This window comes from Amblyomma maculatum, chromosome 7 (assembly GCF_055883805.1).
Source record: "Amblyomma maculatum isolate TAMU_Amacu chromosome 7, ASM5588380v1, whole genome shotgun sequence".
NCBI classification, from domain to species: Eukaryota; Metazoa; Arthropoda; class Arachnida; order Ixodida; family Ixodidae; genus Amblyomma; species Amblyomma maculatum.
The window spans coordinates 138,621,105-138,641,433 of record NC_139350.1 but is presented as its reverse complement, the minus strand read 5'-3'; the positions used below and the strand labels follow the sequence as shown (position 1 = coordinate 138,641,433).

Below are 20,329 nucleotides of genomic sequence, written 5' to 3'. Positions count from 1 at the left end.
GCGCACATATGTCTTCCTTCGGGATGCTTTTTTGCAGCTGTTGAATTCCTGGTTGGCATACCTGTGTATTCTTACAACAGCCAAAAATCTGCACTGTCATAGACATTATCTAGAGACAAGGAAGATAACGAAAAAAAAACCAAAAGCTAGCAGAGTTACTTTTTTTCGCAAAATCGGCGAGGAAGACAAGTAGGAAATGAAAGATACACCACGAGGTCCACGCGCAGAATAAGGAACGATATCCGGAAGAACAGAGAACTTGGCGAGTTTCTGTTATTTTGCTCCGTAATTTTTTTTCTGCAAGATTTTACAGCGGGTCAAAGGTAATTCGTACCTGTGTGGATCTCAGCTCCAGGATGATGCACACGTTATCGTGTGAAAAGTAGTTTTGACAGCCAACAATATATTTTTAAGTTATTTTGTGGATTTGTGAGATACCTGCGAACAAGCAAAAAATAGGGAAGGATAAACAAATGCAGGACAAAAGCAAGTGGATGATACTTCAAGTGGTGATTAAAAGCCCAGTGAAAAAGAAGAAAATTAATTGGAGGACGCTTAAGCATCTCCTGCAAGAGTTCAGCATGATAGAAGTATCGGGCCCTGTTCACATTGCCTTCTCATGCTATTCAGCCTCACAACAACATAGTTCTCATTACAGACCAGTAAATAATTTTTCTGTATTTACGGCAGGGTGAACTTTTGCCCCTATCTTTATTTTACACAAAACGAATAAACTCCATTTAGTAATTTTCCACTTTTTCCACTTAAGGTCTGTATTCTGTTTGTGGCCCACTTTCCTTAAACGCCAGTAATTTGCAGGCAATAGATGGATGTACAAGACTGGATCCAGCAGCGACTCGCGTCATCTGTCCCGCTGCCGGGACAGATGACTGGACAGAGACCCACTGCCACAAGGGAGTGGGTCTCATGAAACATGTTATAAATCAAAGAATTCATTGTGTGCAGTTATGCATTACTGACACAGAAAATAAAGAGTAGCAAGAAAATGCGAACTGAATATGTATGTCGTTCAAAGTCCCATGAACATGTCTACCATCTCAAAAATCTGTCACTGGAGCATTAATCAAGCCTGCTTCTGGTATGAAAGATAATGAGCATTAATTTGTTCACCCTTATATCTAGGGGTGGGATTTTCGGTTTAAACAAAAAAAAACTGATAAAGGTATGCCGAAAGCATTTTAAAAAATTTGGTATAAACTAAAAAAGGTCAGTACATTTTATGCATACCACAAACTCTCGATGACAGCAGAAAATTACAAAAGTGTTAAATCCAGGCGTATGATGTAAGGCAGTGGGATCTTTGATTTAAGAACAGTGGTTGAGGGTTTTAAGGCATCATTAATGGCCTCACGAATGGAGAAAGAATGGCAGCCGTGCTTTCTGACCCTCAAACATATAAAGTGTCCGAGGAGGAACTCCTGAGAAGGGACGCCAACATCAAGGCAGACACTTCGAGGGGCAAAGGAGAAACTGGAGCATTTGCAGCAAGTGCTTCCCAAAAACGTGAAGACCAAAGCCCACCAGTTTCTTGCCACGTGACACTTCTCGGACATAAGCCGAGAGAAGTTTTTAGGTTGTGCAAATGATCGTAAAAAACATTTCAGTTACTTTGTGTAACGTGCGAATTTGTCTACATATGCGTTTTGTCATAACACTAATTTCCTTCAATGCAATATCATTTTCTTGCAGGAGTTCAGCTGTATATATGACCAACTGTACATTAATAAATGTGCATAAAACAACATGCAAGAAAAAACTAAATAAACACTGTCACTCTTAACTGTGAACAGATGCCTCTTAGCTCACCGCAAAAAAAAAATATTTCTTCAGCAGAAAATAATAACCAAAAAAACGGAAGTTGAGTTTGCAAATAAATACCGAAAAAGTCTGCCGAAATTTCTGTAACTAAAATCCAACCCCTACTTATATCTCTGCACGTGGCACTAAATGATTTTCTTTTCCGACATTTTGCATCTATCGAAAACACTTCTTCACATGCTGCAGTTTGAACTCTGGGCTCTTTGTTTTCTAGCTTTGCATGACATTTTTATAGGTCTTAAAAAACATCAATGGGGTAAAATTGCAACATAATAGGCCTAATAGGCCTTACTGCCATGCATTAGAAGTCCATGAGTAGCATGCTTACAGCCAATATTATCATTTGAGATTACACTAACAAGGGGAATAATTTTTTGCAGAAAAACATGTACTATGTATCAATTTTTCCAATAATAAAGCCAGCTAGCTATTTCTGCTTAAAAAAGCACAATGTGTGGCGAACCACTGGTTAAGTTTCAGAAGTAAGAAAGTCCAGATGTATCTTGTGTGCTTGAAAACTGATTCATAATTGCTGATAAGTGGCTTCCTCATACTGACCTGCTTACAGAAAACTGCAGGGGAACCTTCTTAATTCTTAGTTCTTTTCCCGCACAAAAATTAGAGAACACGGAAGAATAAAATGCGAAGTTCCCTATATCTGCGGTTAGTTTTCCTCCTCATAATTTAAAGCCAACTTGTATGGTATACCACTGATCACTGGCTATATGTCGGCACCCACAGCTGCTACAAAATGGGAGACAAAGAATGTTTTTCTCAAAAGGAAAGCAACACTGAGCCTCATAAAAAGCTATCAAAAATAGCTGGAAACAACACTATAGAATGCAACCTCACTCATGCACATATTTGACACTTGATTCGTGAAATTCAATGTTTATATGTTCAAGACAAGTAGACATACTGCTCTAATCACCACAAAATGTGAAAATTCCAACTATCATTTGGCTTACAGAAAGAGATAAATATACAGGGGCAAAGCGATTCGAACAGCTTCAATCAATAGTATGCACTGCCTAGCATGTTGGTTCATGACACACAAGAATACAGCACAGTAGTAGCAGGGACAAAAAAGACATGCAAACACAAGCATTTAGTAACACCCATCACACGGGCAGTTTCAATGCACATTGAGTCAATGGACATCGAAATCGATGGGGATCGACCACTTCCACACAGCAGTTTTTAATGACTCTTGAACTTGATTAGTATTGACTCAAGAGGTTTATGAATTACTACTAGAATGCCAAGGAACATTGAGAGCAGCCCCGCATTCACCCCGAGGTGAAATAACGAGACAAAATTTAAAAGAAACAAAACGTCTGACACACAGAAAAACCCCATATGTGCTTTTAACAATAGCAACCAGACATGCAGCGAAGACAACCTCCAAGCTGTGGCAGCATCCTGGCACAAAACGAATGTGGCAAATGCAAATTGTTTGTCGGTGTTGCTTGCCTGCAGTGCCTTCGGTTATGCTGTGCTGTGAGGCATTGAATACCCATCTCTGAAGGACCTTTCATTTATTAATAGCAATTAGTGTGATATCCACCTCATTCTGTCCAGTTTGACTTCATATTTTTACTACATGTTGTCACCCATGGCTCAATCTATTGGATCCCACACACTACTCAATGACCACTGAAATTTGCCGTGTGGCAGTGGTGCATCTCGACCATTGAAACTTTTGATCACCATTCACTCAATGGACATTGAGATTGCCCGTGTGACAGAAATATAACATGGGTGTCAGCAGGAATTTTTTTTCTTGGGAGTGAGGGGGAGGCAAAACCAATTCAACTGCATCATACAGGGAGGGGGGGGGGGGGGGGGGGGGCAGCTGGTTGTATGGCTCAAACCCTTTGCACCCTCCTACTGATGCCCATGATGATTAACAGCCCCTTCCTGCCAATCTAATATAACATGCCGACAAGTGCACAAAAACTTTTCATCAGGTGCATGGATGGTGTGTTGACACACTTATCAAAGAAATTTGAAAAGGCCTGCGCTTTTGCTATTACTCATGTGGGGGTGTCATAGCACTTGTACAGAGCAGCTGGTCTTCCAAGAGTAGGTGTGCAATTACACATGCTGCAAATTTGGCTGAGCTCACCACAGTTGATGTCTTTCCGATCCTGTGCTCCTGCAGCCTAGTGTTTAGACACTGGCTGATAGATACTTTCACATCACACAGGAACAGAACAGACACTTTTTTTGCAGTTTAGCTGCCACAGGCAATGTTTGACCACACAATGTGGCTCTACATTGCTCTCAGAATTACCTTTTTTTGCACCATTGGTTCAATTTTTTTGGCACGGAGAAGACATAAATTAGTGCTCTCTTTCCAATCTTGTTTGGTTTGAGTAATACAGTACGTAGACACAGTATTAAAGAGCACTGAACAAGGTTTGAATGGGAGCCTCAGTTCACAAGTCAAGCCAACATTTCGACAAGAAGACTTTTCTTCATCTGCGCCCAGATGAAGGAAAGTCCTCATGTCAAAACGTTGGTTCGGCTTGCAAACTGAGCCTTCTCAACCTTTGTTCAGTGCTTTTTTATACTGTAAAGCCATCTCTTTCCTCTTTTTCTGCCAAGTATGTAAACACAGTATCATTGCCGTTTTTCTTTGACAGTTGCCTTTGGTTGCTTCCTGATAGCTGAGAGCATACTAAAAAAGCACGCTCTCTGCAACAGAAATTAAAGGATTTGCTGGGTACCTGGCTTCTTTAAGATGGTGCAGCTGGCTCTGAATTGCATCTTCCTGTTGGCATCTGCATGATTTCTCAAGAGCGCTCATGAAACAAAACATTCTAGATCTCTTTACTTGTTTCGAATGTGCCAAGGCATGCACCAGAACTGTCTTGTTGCCCCTTAGCTCATAAGCTCAGCATACATGCTCAGGGCCAAGATGAAAGCACAAACCCAGACACTAAATGTGGCCATCAGCTCAGCACTGAACTGTTACCTTTAATGTTTGAAGACAAATAGTGAACATGGTTACAACTTGGGACACTTGTGTCTCAAGACACCGTTTGACGTCATTCAGAACTACAACAAAGGCATCCATAAACATAAAGACCATGGGTTACTTCGAGCTCGGTACACTGATCCTGAAACTTGTAGTCTCGGAAAGACATATATATGATGCAAGGCTGGCGTGACATGTACTAATTCAAATTCCACTTCGTTCAGAAACAATATGACCTTCATATTGTATGTACAGTGTCGTCCACTTCTAGCTAGAACATGGTCACTGCTTTTAAAGCAACATTGTATCTGACGCAGGCAGATATCGATGCAAAGCGATGCAAGCACACCGAGACACGGATGTGCTGCTTCACATGGCCAGCCACATTAGATTACTGCGTGGCCGGGTCGGATGCAATGTTGCTTTAAAAGCAGTGACCGTGTTCTAGCTAGAAGTGGACGAGGCTGTACAAAGATGCATGGAGATAAGTTTTTTGGAGTTGCTTTCAACATACTTGAACTCCACTTTTGAGAAATGAGGTCTCAGGGAGCATGATATATATCAATCAAGAAACCTCGGGTGGAAACTCCAGCGAGGTAAGCAAACACTGTATCAAGTGTAAGAACTTCACACCTGCCTTTCAAAGAACAGCTGTTATGCACAAATGCTGTGATACCGACACAAGACTGATAGCAGAAGCTCAGGCAATTTCAAAATTGTTTAAATGTGTTACCATGCCATGCATACACTTGAGTGTAAAAGTTCTTTTTAAATGCCCATGAACATGTTAAATATTAGAGGGAAGGATTGGAGCAACGAAGTACTCATTTAACAGTTGCATGACATGCTTTTTGTTTATTTTCTTTAGCTCCATAAGCTGGTTCAAGCCTACAAACAGTGTTGTTAGTCAGCTCTAGTGTTTGCATTCGTCTTCCTTGCCCCTGTCACTACTGCACTGTATTGTTCTGTTTCAAGCAATAATTTTAAGAAAAAGAGAATGGTAACTCATCATTTTATGTGACTCAATAAATCAAAAGTAGAACAAGCGAAAGACAGTATGAAAAAGCACTGAGCATGAGTTGTAGGGGAGCCAGCATTTTCAAGTCAAGTCAACATTTCGACAAGGGGACTTGTCTTCATCTTGTAAGCATATCATTGTACTGCTGTGGAGAAAAATCTGCCTATGCGTGTCCAAAACCATACCAAGAACAAAAACAATAACAAATCCAATGCAATCAAAATGCCAAAACCTACAGTCTAGGCAGCCAGACACAAAATGGGCATAAAAAATTGTTCATGCGATGAAAAATGTAAATCCAGATACAAAAAATTTACCTTTGTTTGTAATACCAACAGGATCCCGATCCTAGGTTGGATGGATCCAGCAGTCAACTGACACGGCTAAAAAAGTGCATGCTAAAGTGATTTGAGTGCCCGTGTCAACAAAATACGGCTGTTATCTTTACCACCAACTATAAATTTAAACTAGCATGGGCATACATGAACACAAACAAACCCACGCACAAGAATATGGGAACTAGCATGAGCTAAAATGGTAGAATGAGAGACAGATGTGGGCAGATTAGCACTTAACACCAACCAATTCAACTAAAAAAAGACCCAATCTGCCTCCTGCTAATAAAGCTACAATCACAAAAAGCATTGCACACACACGGTAGCATTATTTTTTAAATACAAAAACGACCAGGTCTATACCAAAGCTGCAGCTTTTCTGCACCATGCCTTCTCGCAACAAATCACCATGACTTAACCCACAAATGCTGTGACCACTTCATGGCACTCGAAATTAAATGCCTATAACACTACTTAGAGGCTGTAAAAACAAATACTGCAGCAGTACAATACAAATCGTCATCCCTCTAACGGTCTCACTTTGCAATGTGTACAAGTACTTCAAATTCAGATTATAAATATTGCTTACCTCTTAAGACAATTGCGTAGTCATATAGACAGCTGTTCAATGTTATCCAGGTTCAGCAAAATGTACTGCTGCATATTTGGCAGATCAAACATGTAGTCGCATTGAGCGGAACTGTCCAGGCCTGCTCCTTCTGATTGTTTTGAACTGGAAACAGAGCACCCATCCTTTAGACAAAGCACAGCACAATGAAGCACACACACTGAGAAGTTACCAAGACTCGGAATGGCCCTTTATGTCGAATATTGCACTTTGACAGCACTACATGAGCGAAAGCACTAGTACAGTTGTAATCGCACACTGAACACAGCACACTTCATGACAACTCAAAATTAAAGAAGTTCATTAAACAAACATTGAAGTTTGCTGACATCTGGAATAGCAAGCAATGACAAAGACGAGGCAGTGACTAAAGTGACGTTCAAGAAATAAAAAACACAGCTGGCCGTCTGCAGGTAAAATTTAGTTTCGGTTCCGATCTCGCTGGGAGAAAACACTACCAGTCATTTTGCTTAATATTTTACTTTTACACTTGGGTACAATTTCAGATCAATGCATATAAAAACCACACTGATTACATCCCATGTTGACCAGAATTGTCAGCGCACGACCCTGTTTTCAGTACGCTGTAGTAGCAAAGGTGCCTCTTCGCAAATGGCCCCATCACATTTTGTGGATGCTTCACTGTACGGAAAGATCAGTTCAAAAAAACACAACAGGTCAGCATAAGTTAAGCGCAAAGCAATAGGGTAATGACCTGTTATTTTCACTGTGAGTGAGAATTGGGTGAAGATGGCCCCATCTCAATATTGCAATGCATATTCGCATGGTGACATGTGGATCTGTTTTTTTTTTTATATACAGCCCGCAAACCTGCCCCTTTGAATCTGCATTGTTTCAACAAATATACAGCTGATGGAAGCAAGCTCTGCCTTGGCTGCTTTACCAAAGAAAAATATTGTGAGATCTGTCATATTTAGTAATACTGCTTCGACCTGTAGGCCGTACCAGAAGGGAAGAGTGTACCGCGTCTGCATAATGTGCCTTTAGTACAACCTTAAAGCATAGTTACTGGATCCGCAGGATACACCTGTAAAATGTTTTTCAGTCCATCAGACGCACTTAAAGCCAGCTATTTTCGCCCACAACCTGTGTAAGTTTTCCTGTTTGTATAAAATGAAAAAGAAAAGTTAAGGGGGCCTGCATCGAAATGAGTCATCGCAAACTTAATCAAATTAAAAATGAAAGAACCATGGGCCTGACACTAGCAAAAATCGAAAACTTGTAAAGTGAACCAGTTTGATATAATAGGCATAACAGACAGTTTATTAACCTGCCTTATGCGCAGCGTTAGTTGGATTTCAGAGGTCAGGTACATTTTCTCCGTAGCCAAGAAAGGCACTAAAAAATGAAGCAAGGCTCGATGCAAGTTTAAGACGCAGCCAGAGCGTTAAGCCGTAGAGAAAGTGTGTTAGGGTGCAGGAATCAGACAGTCGCCGGCAACAAATGAGATGACAGCCATGTGAAGTCGATCGACGCAGCACTTGTTTTTGTTTCGTTTTTTTTTTTTTTTGCCACGGAGTTCAGTTTGTGCCCCGCACCTGTACTAAAGCTTAAGTGTCACGCTCATGCGTTTTTTTTATATGTGTTCTACACTTGTTCAAGCAGGTGCCGACACCAACAGTTTTTGCGAAGTTATGAAGTCCCGTGCATAGTCCAAACAAATGTTGCTACCCGCTGCAGGCTTTGCGAAACGCACAGAAACCTCGATAACTCAACAATGCGTGGACATTATCCCGCTCACTAATTTCCAACTCGCATGGGTAAGAGGCTGCGGTACAATCGCTACTAGGTTAACTCAACGAATTAACTGACAGCGTAGGTTCAAATTCCTTTTACAGTAAGGTGCTTGAGAGGGTGTGTGGAACGATGACTGTGGTGAACGGAAGAAAAAATAACCGCGCATCCAGAACCATAATGAACAAAGAATGAAATCTTGCTCACCTGCTGGCAAAAACGATCACCGCACCACCACAGCGACCATTGTTTCACTTGCACAGCCCTAATTTTTCAAAACCCGAAACTATACCGGAAATGAAACGATCGGTAACTTCATAAAAAGGAGGACGTATAAAGGCAGAAACGGCTGCGTATCAGGCTTTAAGGAAAGTAGGCAGCACCGCCATGACCCGTACGCATCGCATTTGTGAACTAGAAGGCTTATCGAAAGCAGATCTACACTATTTCGTGAATGCAAACGACACAACACAAGCCAGCACCGTGGTTTGCATTGTTTCGGTCTTAAGTGAATTTTGTCTACATCATAGCAACCACCTTCACGGATGCATTATTGCCGTTCTGCCCGTTTTAGGTAGAAATGAGCAGCTGTATGCTCTTTTATTGAGGGTTCGTACGTATAATTTACGATTATTTTTTTTTGCAGTGTAGGGGTTTTTGCCTTCGCAAACAACATATACGAAGTACATACGGATCGTGCATCGTACGCAAGGGTTTTGCGTATGATTACGTACGCAGTATTAAAACTCTAATAAAATAATAAAACTGTGCGTTCTTAAATCCACTTTTGTTTGCATGAAAAGCCACTGCATTTGCAAACGTATGTCAAACAGGCAGGCAGCAGACAACATGCTTAAGCCGCGTCTGCAACCTCCTTACTTCAGACGTGTCGGTAGACGTGGTGGCTATAAAAGTTGTTTAAAAACGTAAACGCAGTTTAGTTAGAATTTTAGTACTGCATAGTGAGCGCTACGTCCGCACAGCCCACTTACTTTGCGGAATGCTATGGCATTGTCGCGTTTTATTTCCATTTTTTTTACGGACATCATACTGTAGAAGTAGGCACGTGTTGAAATCTTAAAATGCGCAAAAGGGACGTTTCTTGGCATCTGCCGTGCATGCTGCACATACATGGCATTGGATAAAGGCTCCGTAGATCATTCATTGTAAGCGCGAAACAGAGTATGCTGCATATTAGTTAGCAAGGGCACCACAAGGCGAACATCACACAAACGAGCAGAAACAGCGCGGTGGTCGCACACTGCGGGTCATTCCAACACAAGAATGGCTTGAAAAAAAAAAATGTGGTGGAGATGGTCGCGCTCCCACAGGAGACCTTGCTGGAATCATAGCAAAAGGAAGGATACAAAGCTGTTCCCAGGATCACTCCCTTTCACCTTACATGCATGGGCTACATTCGGTGACCCGGCGTAGACTAATCATCGGATAAAAAAAAAGGTAAAACTCTCCTGCATCCTGCCCCCTACCGCCGTCCGCAGCTCAGTTAAACATTCATTTACTTCCTCTTTGATTATTTTTAATAAACCACCCCACAAAGAACTCGAAACGTCGTGTGCAAGTTTTTAAGGTGAAAGCCTTAAATGGCTCATACTGTCGTGGACAAAGTGCGTCCCGCTTTTGCGGGCGCCTGTCGCGTGATGTTCCTTGGCTCGCGCTCAAGTGTGGAATTGCAGATGGCAGGTACACTAGACAAGATGAGACTTCTCAGGCTTTCGGCTTTCACAACTTTAGTCACTAAAGTCCCTTGTAATTTTTTGTTGCCGTTCCTGTCTATCACGCTTCGGCAAATCAGGCCGGTTGTTACATTGAATAAACCGAGCAGCACAAGTAAGCGCAGTTTTTGATGCTGACCCAATGCTTGTCTGCACGATTCACCAGGTTGTTACATGGACCTCATCACATGAAATTGCCTCCTTCACCTCATGTACATGGCCTGCTTCAAAAAGCTTCATTCTTTTTCTGATATTTGCACCCCGAAAGAATTTTGCAAACCATAACAGGTCCAAATCCCGACTCTACAATCAGCGGCACACCGCTAGCAGGCGGCATCCCTGCGGAGACGTCGAGAGAGCCTTCATACTTCGTATTAGGGACGAGGAACCGGCAGCGCGAAGCACTGAACGCAGCCTCTACATAACGTCCCTCAATAAACTTACCCCTACATACTTCTACAGCGGCGGCGCCTAGCGGGTGCAGGGTGCTTATAGGAAAGACGCGTTGCTGGTTACTTGAACAACCAATTCATTAATTTCAACAAGCTTTACCTCCCAAATGCAATGCTGGTAACAACTGCCTACCTATCATTGTCTTTGAATTCTGTGATAAAGTATATGCATAGATCAATTATTTTTGCCGATGTTATAGACTGACTCATGGGTTCGCGTGGCAAAAAAAAAAACTCAAATCAACTGGTAAAGACAGAACCCCTTCTAGTAAGCCGCCATTGGCTCTACCGTGGTCATAAAACCAGCTCAGACTAATAATAATTTGTTTACAGGAAGGGAAAGGCGCAGTATAACACTTGTTTCTCAAACTGACTGCCTAAGACAAAAACCTAGGGCAAGCAGCCATATTTTCCCGCAGGGGAAGCCGCTAACCATTGGACGCCATGTTTAATGCCATCATAGGAAACACGCTATCGTTGCTCAGTACTTGAAATTTAATAACTTCAACAAGATTTGTTTCAGAAATACAATGCTGGTGACAATCACCTGCTTATTATCTTTGAATTCTGTGATAAAATAAATGCTCCCATTGGTAATCTTTGCTGATGTATATGGATAGACTCATGGGCTCATTCGCATCAAAAAAAAGCTCTCGTCTGCAAGGCGCTCGCGGTGATTGGGTGATGTATACAAGCCCAAAAAAAGGAAATTCGTATCATCGAAGTCTTCTTGAGCGGCAAGGCCGTGGCGCGGAACAATACAGGCGACTGTAAACCGAGTAGCAATGCTAATAACGTCCAAGGGACTATGATATATTGCGCCCCTACCTGGTAAGGCACGAACCATTGGACGCCATGTTAAAAAGTCACGAAGAAAGCCTGTGAATGATGCCAACAGCTTGAAAGATTATTGGAATGTTTGAGAAGCTTTCACAAAGAACTACCATACCCCTGGCGTTTACCTTTCTACCTACTTTCAAATTCTGTAATAAACTTATTGCGCCCACCGATTATTTTTACCGATGCATCCCGATTCCCTCTGTGAGCAGAGTGCAGCGATGCAGCTAAGCATGGTCGTCTCTCCACGTGCGTCCACGTTCGCTCGAGCAGTGCCTCCTGTCGAAAAGAGGCACTGGCTGGAGGCAAAGAAAGGAAATTCGACTCACCGAAGGCCATAGCAAAGCGGTGAAAGGCTCAAATTCGGCGGCTCGAAATAGTTCAAGCACAGCTTAGAACCATTTCGAAAAACATGACAGCCTAACTGTACACAGTTCAGAAGTGAATGGCAACGTGGCAAGACGAGTGAAGCGATATATATAGTGGTGATGATGATGATAGTGATGCTTTACCTTTTCCTCACAGCGAATTATAGCGGGATAAGCGATTGCACAAGCTTTAATGATCAGCCGCCAAATTTTATTTGTGCCGTCACTTTTGATGATGTAGTGGTGGGCAGCCCCTTTACAACTGGTGGACACAAACGATTTGCCCTGGCGATTCTCAACTCTAATTATAGTGAACTAGAATACATTCTAGTGGCGCGAACGACGACGCTCGGGCACGCCGATTTTCATTGACACCGCCAGACGGCGCCAATGCAACATCTACTAGTCGACTTTTCATTGCTTTCTTGCAATAGTGCGACATAGTACTGATGCTTTTGTGCGCTTATTCAGTAAAAGCGGTGATTTTTTCCCTATGCCGACGTATGTGGACCTCCACCCATGATAGAAGGCGTTTCATTCGACATTATTCGGGTTTTCGCCATTGCACTATGGTGAAAGCGCTCTTATTTCGCTGGCGTCTGCTACAGCTCATGCGGGACGAGTTATCGCGCACTGTAAATCGTTACGGCACATTCATCTGTATGGGACGGGTATTTTTCTGAGCCCTGCAGAGCCCGCTTTATTACAGAGCCACAACTCAACTGTCAGCAGCAGACTGTTAGCAGAGCGGCCAGACATCGTGCGCAGGCACGGGTTCTCGCATCTCTCCAACCACGCCGCAGTCAGTAACTTTCATTTAGCCAATAATGATGATTATATTACACTGCGCTATTCGGTATCCACTGGTAACCAGGAATGCTCATTTTAGCTTGATATCTGCTTAGCGTTAGGAAATTTGCCAACTGGTAAAGTGAGGAGCAGCTTCAGGCTGTTATATATATATATATATATATATATATATATATATATATATATTTTTTGACAAAGTGGTCATGAAAAAAAAACAAATTCTACGCTTTGAAACGAATCATCCAGCGATATTCTGTGGCGTCACCATTATTCTCTGTTCACAGCAACAATATCTGTTATAAATTATCGCTGTAAGCCAGGTGCTAAAATCTTTTCATCATCTCATATGCATAACATATATGCCAAAAATACATACATGAGGAGGGCAGAGCAGTTTTGTTTAGGTACTTCACAAGGCTTCTCCACTGCTATTTTATTTTATTTGAGTGCATGAGAAAAAAGCAATCAACAATTAGTTGTTTTGTGAAAATATTGACTACACAAACAGTCCTACGAGCATCCATCTGCTCATCTTCAGGTGTTTTGAATCTTCACATTGCGCTCGTTAATGCATTTTGTGAAAGAGTGCATGCGGGTAGTTAAGCAGTGATTTCAGCTGCACCAATTTGACAGTGGTCAGAGCACCCAAGTTAGCAGGTTTGCTTGGCCAGTAGCATACTGAGTACAAGCTGTCTGCTTGAATTTAGGCTGAAGCAGGTTGTAAACACATTCTCAAGGTCAGCCACAAACTGGTATCACTTGAAGGGTACAAAGGGCCTCTGTTGTCCTTAAAATTAGGAAAATTAGCCAAGTTTAATACATGTGACTTATCTTTTTCTTAAAAAAAAAAGATTAAAGCCTTTATCACAGTTAGTTTGAGGTAGGATTTGAGGTAGGATAGAGAGACCACAAATGTACACAGCTGCCAGCCAACTGGCTCACCCCAGGCAATTTTTAATTTTGAAGTTAAGTAATTAGTAATTATTTTTTCTAATTGACTAACTATTGCCTTTAGACAATAACTGGGTTTGCAAAATTTTAGAGCGCCTTCTAAAACCTCCATTCCATTTATTTCCGATAAAGAAACCTCATCGTTTTTCCAAGCTCTAAAGAAAGCCCGCGAAATACAAAAATTATCAGCCTGTATAGCCAGTATAGCGCTGAGACTGGGCTGTTGAGTCACGGCCGCAGCTAATTTCTGTCACTCAAACCATGCACGGTTGGGAGCACCGCAATATCGTAACGCATGAATGCGTCAGTCACGTGATTTTTTTTTTTATTTCGCGGGCTTTCTATAGAGGTGGGAAAAACTATGCACGTGAGGTTTTCTTTATCGGGAATAAATGAAATGGGGGTTTCAAAAGGTCCTCCACAACTTTGCAAATCACATTTATTTGAAAGCAATACTTAGTAAATTAGAATTTCAAAATGAAAAATTGCCTGCACCGTTTTTTTATCGATATTTATTGTCTTGGGATATCAGTAGGGTATGATATGAAGAATGAATAAATGATTAAATAAATGGGCCAGCTAGAGATCCAAGGACATACCATGACTCTGCGGAATTGAATTTAATTTAATCTCAGCTGTCTGCTTTATTGAGCCAGTGGTAGTATTCGAGATCACGCAAACAGTCGAAGCTTTCTTCCCCGAAGTCTTCCTTTTTTTCAGACCTGGTGCGCCAGGTGGCTGTTAGCAAGATGTTTCTCTGGCTTATCTCAAATGGTTTATTTTTAATACTTGGCTGAAGCTAGCTTGGACACGCGGTATAAAATATGTCGGCTATCGTTTGGTGCTACAGGCTTATAGCAAGAAGCTGCACTAAGCACAACTCTCTGCAACATCAATATTGCCCACATCCAGCCTTGGCTTCACGGGTTTGACGGTAATATATGCCGGATAACCCGGCAAGAGTGTATAGGCACCGCATCCGGTGCCAGTGATAGATTTCACGCGGTATATCCCCACTTCTGCCATTGATCATATATATGTGCGTAGTCACGCAGTAGGATGAGATGCGGCTCGAAATAATGCTCACACACTGCCAATGTTTCTGTGAGAGGCTTTTCCTGCCTTCACAAGCTTCGTTTCCACTTTGTGCGATGTTTGTTGTCCCTCGGAGCAACAAACAAAGGTGACTGGAGCACCCGGATAGCCGCGCTTCGGCTCGGAGCAAAACAGTGCGAGTTGGTCTTTTTCCTGGCCATTTCGAACTGCACATGGTGCTTTTGAAGAGCTGAGATGTCTTAGTTGCTGTGATGAAAGGCAGAACTGAAAGTTAGAGGGAAAAATCGCAAGAATGTGCAGACTGCACGGCGCGCCAAGCCAGGGTTGCCAGGTCCAAAAAACGAAAAGTCGCCACAAAAATGGGAAAAGTAGCCAGAAAGTAGCCAACCAGAGGAAGAGCAATAAAAAGTAGCCAAAAAGGAGCCATGAGGCCATGCATGGGGCAGTAAATAGAGCGCTCACTGCAAAAAGGCAACCAAAAAGATTCGTTTAATAGTCATTTTATTCCAACGCTCGTGAAGAAACAAATGCCACTTGCGTCTTATAGAAACTAAATCACGTAGAAAAGATTTCTGAAAAAAAAAAAACTGGCTGCGTAAGACTGCGATATTACATAAACAGACATAAATCTAAACTGACCAGATAAACACACATGTTATCAGAAACTTCTCTGTGATGATTAGAAACAATATAAAATGCATAAAATTATGTCCACGAAAATGTAAGTATAAAATGTTAGTGGAGTTGGATGTCTCAAACAATGGCTACAAAAGGAGAACACGACGAAAGGAAACTGCAACCACTCAGGTGCGATGTTCAGGCCTGCCGTAAATAGTTGAGTTGACCTTCTCAATCATCGTTTGGGTTTATCAAGGATATGGCCAATGTGCAGGGGGTGTTCATATGATCACACACACTTCGTTTTGATCATGACTACTAGACGTTGGACGGGAACCTTCGGTTTCTCAAGTATAATATTACATTATCGAGAGGCGTTTACCTTGCCTAGAGATATAGAAATCATTCTTTCATAGGTATACCGAGTATATTCGTAAGCTTCCTTGACACTAGTGCCTAATAATGTTCGGCGAATTGCGGTCAATGAATGGTTGTCCGTGCTCCTTGATCGCATTGAAAGTGCGCAACTGTTTTATTTTGTGAACAAAGTATAAGTGCAAAAGCCACTTTCACACTGATGAGACAAACCTATGGACGGAAGATGCACTCATGACTAATTTATTGTCAGCGGGTGCACGCTAAATAAGACGTACTGCAAGCAAATATGCACGGGCAAAGAAAAACATTTCGAAGCAGTTCGTGGAAAGCCTAGTTAGTGTGTTAGCTCTGTTGTGATTTTTATCTAAGTTTGGCTAGCTAGCATAAAGCTTTTACATTTGCCCTTAGTTTGCCATCTATAATGCAAAGTTTGGCTTTAAGTGCAGTTAAATAATTAGCACTAATTAATTTGGTTCGATAACTACCACAACTCATTTGCACTCAACTTAAGCTTTCGAAAGGTATATGACGATGCATATAGCTCACTAACGCTAACTAATATGGATTGCTAACTAATTCAGAGCATTTGGAGACATCTTAAGCTTTTCAACGGTATATTACTTGATCGTCGAGCTCAAAGTTTGGTTTTATACAAAATAAAATAATTAACGCAGATTAAAGAGGATCACTAGCACAGTGCCATTACACTTGGCCTAAGCTTTCCAGCGGTATATGACTCGATGCTGCAGCGCACATTTGGGTTTCAAGAGCGATTTACTAAATATCATTTAATTTCGCCCGTAGTTGGTCAAAATAAGTGTATAATTAACCAATGATCCAAACTCAAGGTTTATCACGTGACATATACTATGCTTAGCCAAGATAGCTTGAAAGTAGCGAAATAAACTAAGCGGCCGCTTTGACTTTCTTAAAGTTCAAAGCACCAGCCTGGGTCGTTTTCTCGTTTTGCCCAAAAAAGAAACGAAAGTAGCGAAATAGACTGAGCGGCCGCTTTGACTTTCTCTGATCTTAAAGTTCAAAGCACCAGCCTGGGTCGTTTTCTCGTTTTGCGAAGTTTTACCGCGGTGACGGAGTTCACGCACAAAAAAAAAGATAAAAAAACCCAAACACAGCCAGACAGAGGCAGTACTAGAGCCTGGAGCGCAGACCTGGCCTAGAAACGCGCGCTTCACTGACTGCTGCGGCCGGACGGCGGGTGCCAGGGAGAAAAAGCGTGTCGTGCGCAGAGCTCGTAGTCGCCCAAGGAGGATATAAAAGATTTAGTCGCCGCGTCCCTTAGCCGCGCGAGGAGAATTGAAGAGGAAAGCGCGGCGCGGAGGAGAGTGTTGCTACTTTCAAATTATCAGGGGTTTTAGCGGATGGATGTTAAGAGCGTCCCCTTTGAAACACAGTGGGGACAGTCGTCACCATGCAGAGTTAGTTGTATTGCAGCGCTACCGTTGATAGATTTGCTATCTGTCTATCTATAAAAACGGGCATCCTGAACAGCGCGCAAACGGGCTCGTTGGAATAGGCGAAAATTTTTCAAAGTAGCCAGAAAGTAGCCAAGTAGCCAACCTAAAATTTTTGTCGCCAGGCGGCTCAGAAAGTAGCCAATTTGGCGTAAAGTAGCCAAATCTGGCAACCCTGCGCCAAGCCTTGACTTCCCTTTGCGGACGCCATAGAGTTAATACAAAGACTCTAGAGGGAAAGCTGACCGTTCACCCAATGCATTCGAGGAGTGACCGCGTGATTGCCGCCATTATCACACTGTTCATTGGTTGCCAGATGAATTTTACTTGCTAAATCTGGCACATGAAGATGGTTTGAAGCTGGCAACTTGGATCGTGGGAAGATGGCGGCGTGCAGCTAACCGACGGCGGGCGGCTACTGGTGCTGTAAACAACGGCAGAATCGTCGCGTGAGGAGCATTTCTTGTGATATGTTGCGTCGCGTACCTACTGTAACATCACATAGGTGTCCTGATTCTTCTGAGTTGTCATCGCAAGGCCGGCTATACCTGCGATTGTTTCGCGCTTCGCATGCATTTCGTCCGTCGAGCGCACATGCATCTCCTCTGTGCCCGATCACCTGAAAATATGTCAGAAATTTGCTTTGGCGCAAGACGACGACCACAGTATATTAAAAAAAAAAAACGGTGACGAATTTCACAGCAACGGCCCTTGGTCTATCCGGGATGGCTAGTGCTGCATACAGTAAATGTCAAAGGGTGCTCGTGTGTGTTTACTGTTGATCTGCTACGTCTGCTCGCAAACATGGTTTCCAATTGTTCTATATCATTCCTTTATGGCCAAGAAGGTGCCTGAAAGATTATATAATATGCTTGAAACTTGAAAACAATGTATAGAAATTTCCTACAGTTGTGTTATCGGCAGCGGTTTTTAAAACTTTTGTTCAAACCTTTGTTCATTTTTGACGCAGTGAGCAGAAACTGTGCTGGCCACAATGATAAATTTGATGATGGCGGCGAACCAGTGAGAAGCTCGTTTCCCTGCCCAGCTTTCCCTCTAGAGTTTTTGTATTAACTCTATGGCGGACGCGCACGCGGTCCTAACTGCAGCGCCACCAGCGGCGGTCAGTGACGTCCGGCGTGCAAGAGCACGGCCGGTCTCGAGGGAGAGAGCGCTTCTCTTCTCTTACGGCCTCTCCAATGGGGTCTGTTTCAACCGCCCGCCGCGCCTCGGTGGGGTCGCCACCGCCCCATTGCTGCTCCTCCGCTACAGCCGTTCACGCGCAAGGGAAACGCGCGCTCGCTTTTAGCTTCGCCCGCGTCAGTTGCAACTGGCAGGTCCTGACATTTCGCCCCTTATGGTTTATACAAAGTCCGTCATCAACATTGAACATTTATCGTGTACGAGGAATAAAATACAGTCAACAATCCGCTCACGCGCGCGCTCCTTCGTCAGTGCGGCCGTGCACGGTCGAATGAAGCTTCGGGTACACTTCAACATTTTTTACCTCTAAGTTTTGTACGAAAATAAATTTACCAGGCTATGCAATCTGCCTTTGAATGTTTTAAGCAGGTGTAGCGCAACCTGACGTGAGGTCATGGGGAACTGTTGGGTGGAGATTCTGTCAACCGCTACCGTTTTCGTTTAGATCAGAAGAGGCACCGGCAAAAATTCATGACGCGTCTCAGATTCAGAGTAAATAACAAAAATTTACTCATATAGTAAAAATTTCACTTGTTAAGTGGACTGGGCTGTTCTAGCTTTGTTCAAAACGTATCATGTTGTTGTGTTGTTGTGTTGGGTTTTTTGGCGCATAAGCAACTAAGGCTATCATGCGCCACGAGCAAGGTAAAAGTTTTGTTTTGCAAGAAATGGGAAAATGAGTGTGTTAAAACTAATTTGTTTAAAAAATCTCCTTTTAAAAACTTGGGTTGTTTTAGATCCAATGGCTCTTAAGCTGCCAACACCATGATGTGCCTAGCACAAGGTTTCAGTTTCTCTTAGTGACGTATGTTTCATTTTTTCCTACAGTTTGTGTAAAACATTTGCTTCCCTTATGAAACTAAAAACACAAGATAAATCAACAAGTCCATCATCATCTAAAATCAGTTTAGGGTGAAAAGGAATGTATTCTTTGTAAAATTTTGCAAAAATTTTTTTTCTTATCTTTTCAAGACCTGCGCATGTGAATAAAATGTGGTTAATAGTTAGTTCTTCTCCGCATTTTTCGCATCGTGGTTTCTCTTCTTTCTTCAACAAAAAATTGTGTGTCAGGCGCGTGTGTCCAATGCGGAGACGGCATAGGATCACTTCTATAAAACGCTCCTTATGCCGGCACGACATCCATTCTCCCAAAATGGGCTTCACTAAGTGTAGTTTATTTCCCACTTCACTGTCCCAGGCAGACTGCCATTTTTCTTTTAATTTGAGATGTACAAGTTTCGTGCAGTCTTTGTAAGGTATGCTTATGCTCTTTATTTGCTTGTCGCGGGCTTCAGCAGCACATGTGTCTGCTCTGTCATTGCCTTTAATGCCCACGTGACTCGGGACCCAGCAGAATTTTACGTTGTATCCTCGAGCTATGGCTGTTGTTATATTGTGTATTATGTTTCCAAGTAAAGGAGCAGCTGCATTTCTGGAATTTAGAGCTGTGAGAACACTTAGAGAGTCTGTAAATATAATGCTGTTTATGACATTCGCTTTTAATATTTTCTCTACGGCAACAGAAATGGCATAGGATTCAGCAGTGAAAATAGACGCACAGTGTGGAAGTCTTATGATTTCCACAGAATCTCCTTGCACAACTGCACTTCCAGTGTACACAGCAGTTTTAGATCCATCGGTATAAAAGTCTGTGAAGTTTTTGTACTTTTCCTGCAAGTTTAAGAATTCCTGAATAATGTGCTCTTGTGGGGTTTTGGTTTTTGGAAACTGTGTGAGAGTGAGGTCACAGATTTCAGGAAGACTGTACCATGGAGGTAGAGCGCTGTTTTTTTGTGCGACATCAGGCAAGGTGTCCAGGACCTGCAGCTCACTGCACATGCTTTCGAATCGCATGATCAGTGGCCTTGTTGCTTTGGGTTTATTTGTGAAAAT

The 20,329-nt window shown here is 42.4% G+C and overlaps 1 long non-coding RNA gene across 6 annotated transcripts in view; it reads right to left on the bottom strand.

The window, feature by feature from the left end:
- LOC146184854 (uncharacterized) overlaps positions 1 to 12,052 on the bottom strand; it is a 56,805-nt gene extending 44,753 nt beyond the window's left edge. For 3 of the 6 annotated variants that reach the window (XR_014708940.1, XR_014708941.1, XR_014708943.1), the window contains exons 1-3: positions 11,910 to 12,052; positions 6,765 to 6,908; positions 335 to 438 (exon numbers count right to left, since the gene is read on the bottom strand). This is a non-coding gene — a long non-coding RNA (uncharacterized LOC146184854). Of the gene's footprint in view, positions 1 to 334; positions 439 to 6,157; positions 6,224 to 6,764; positions 6,909 to 11,909 lie in introns of all 6 variants that reach the window. The other 3 variants (XR_014708942.1, XR_014708944.1, XR_014708945.1) reach the window with 3 other exon arrangements.
- Positions 12,053 to 20,329: the final 8,277 nt, after the last annotated feature.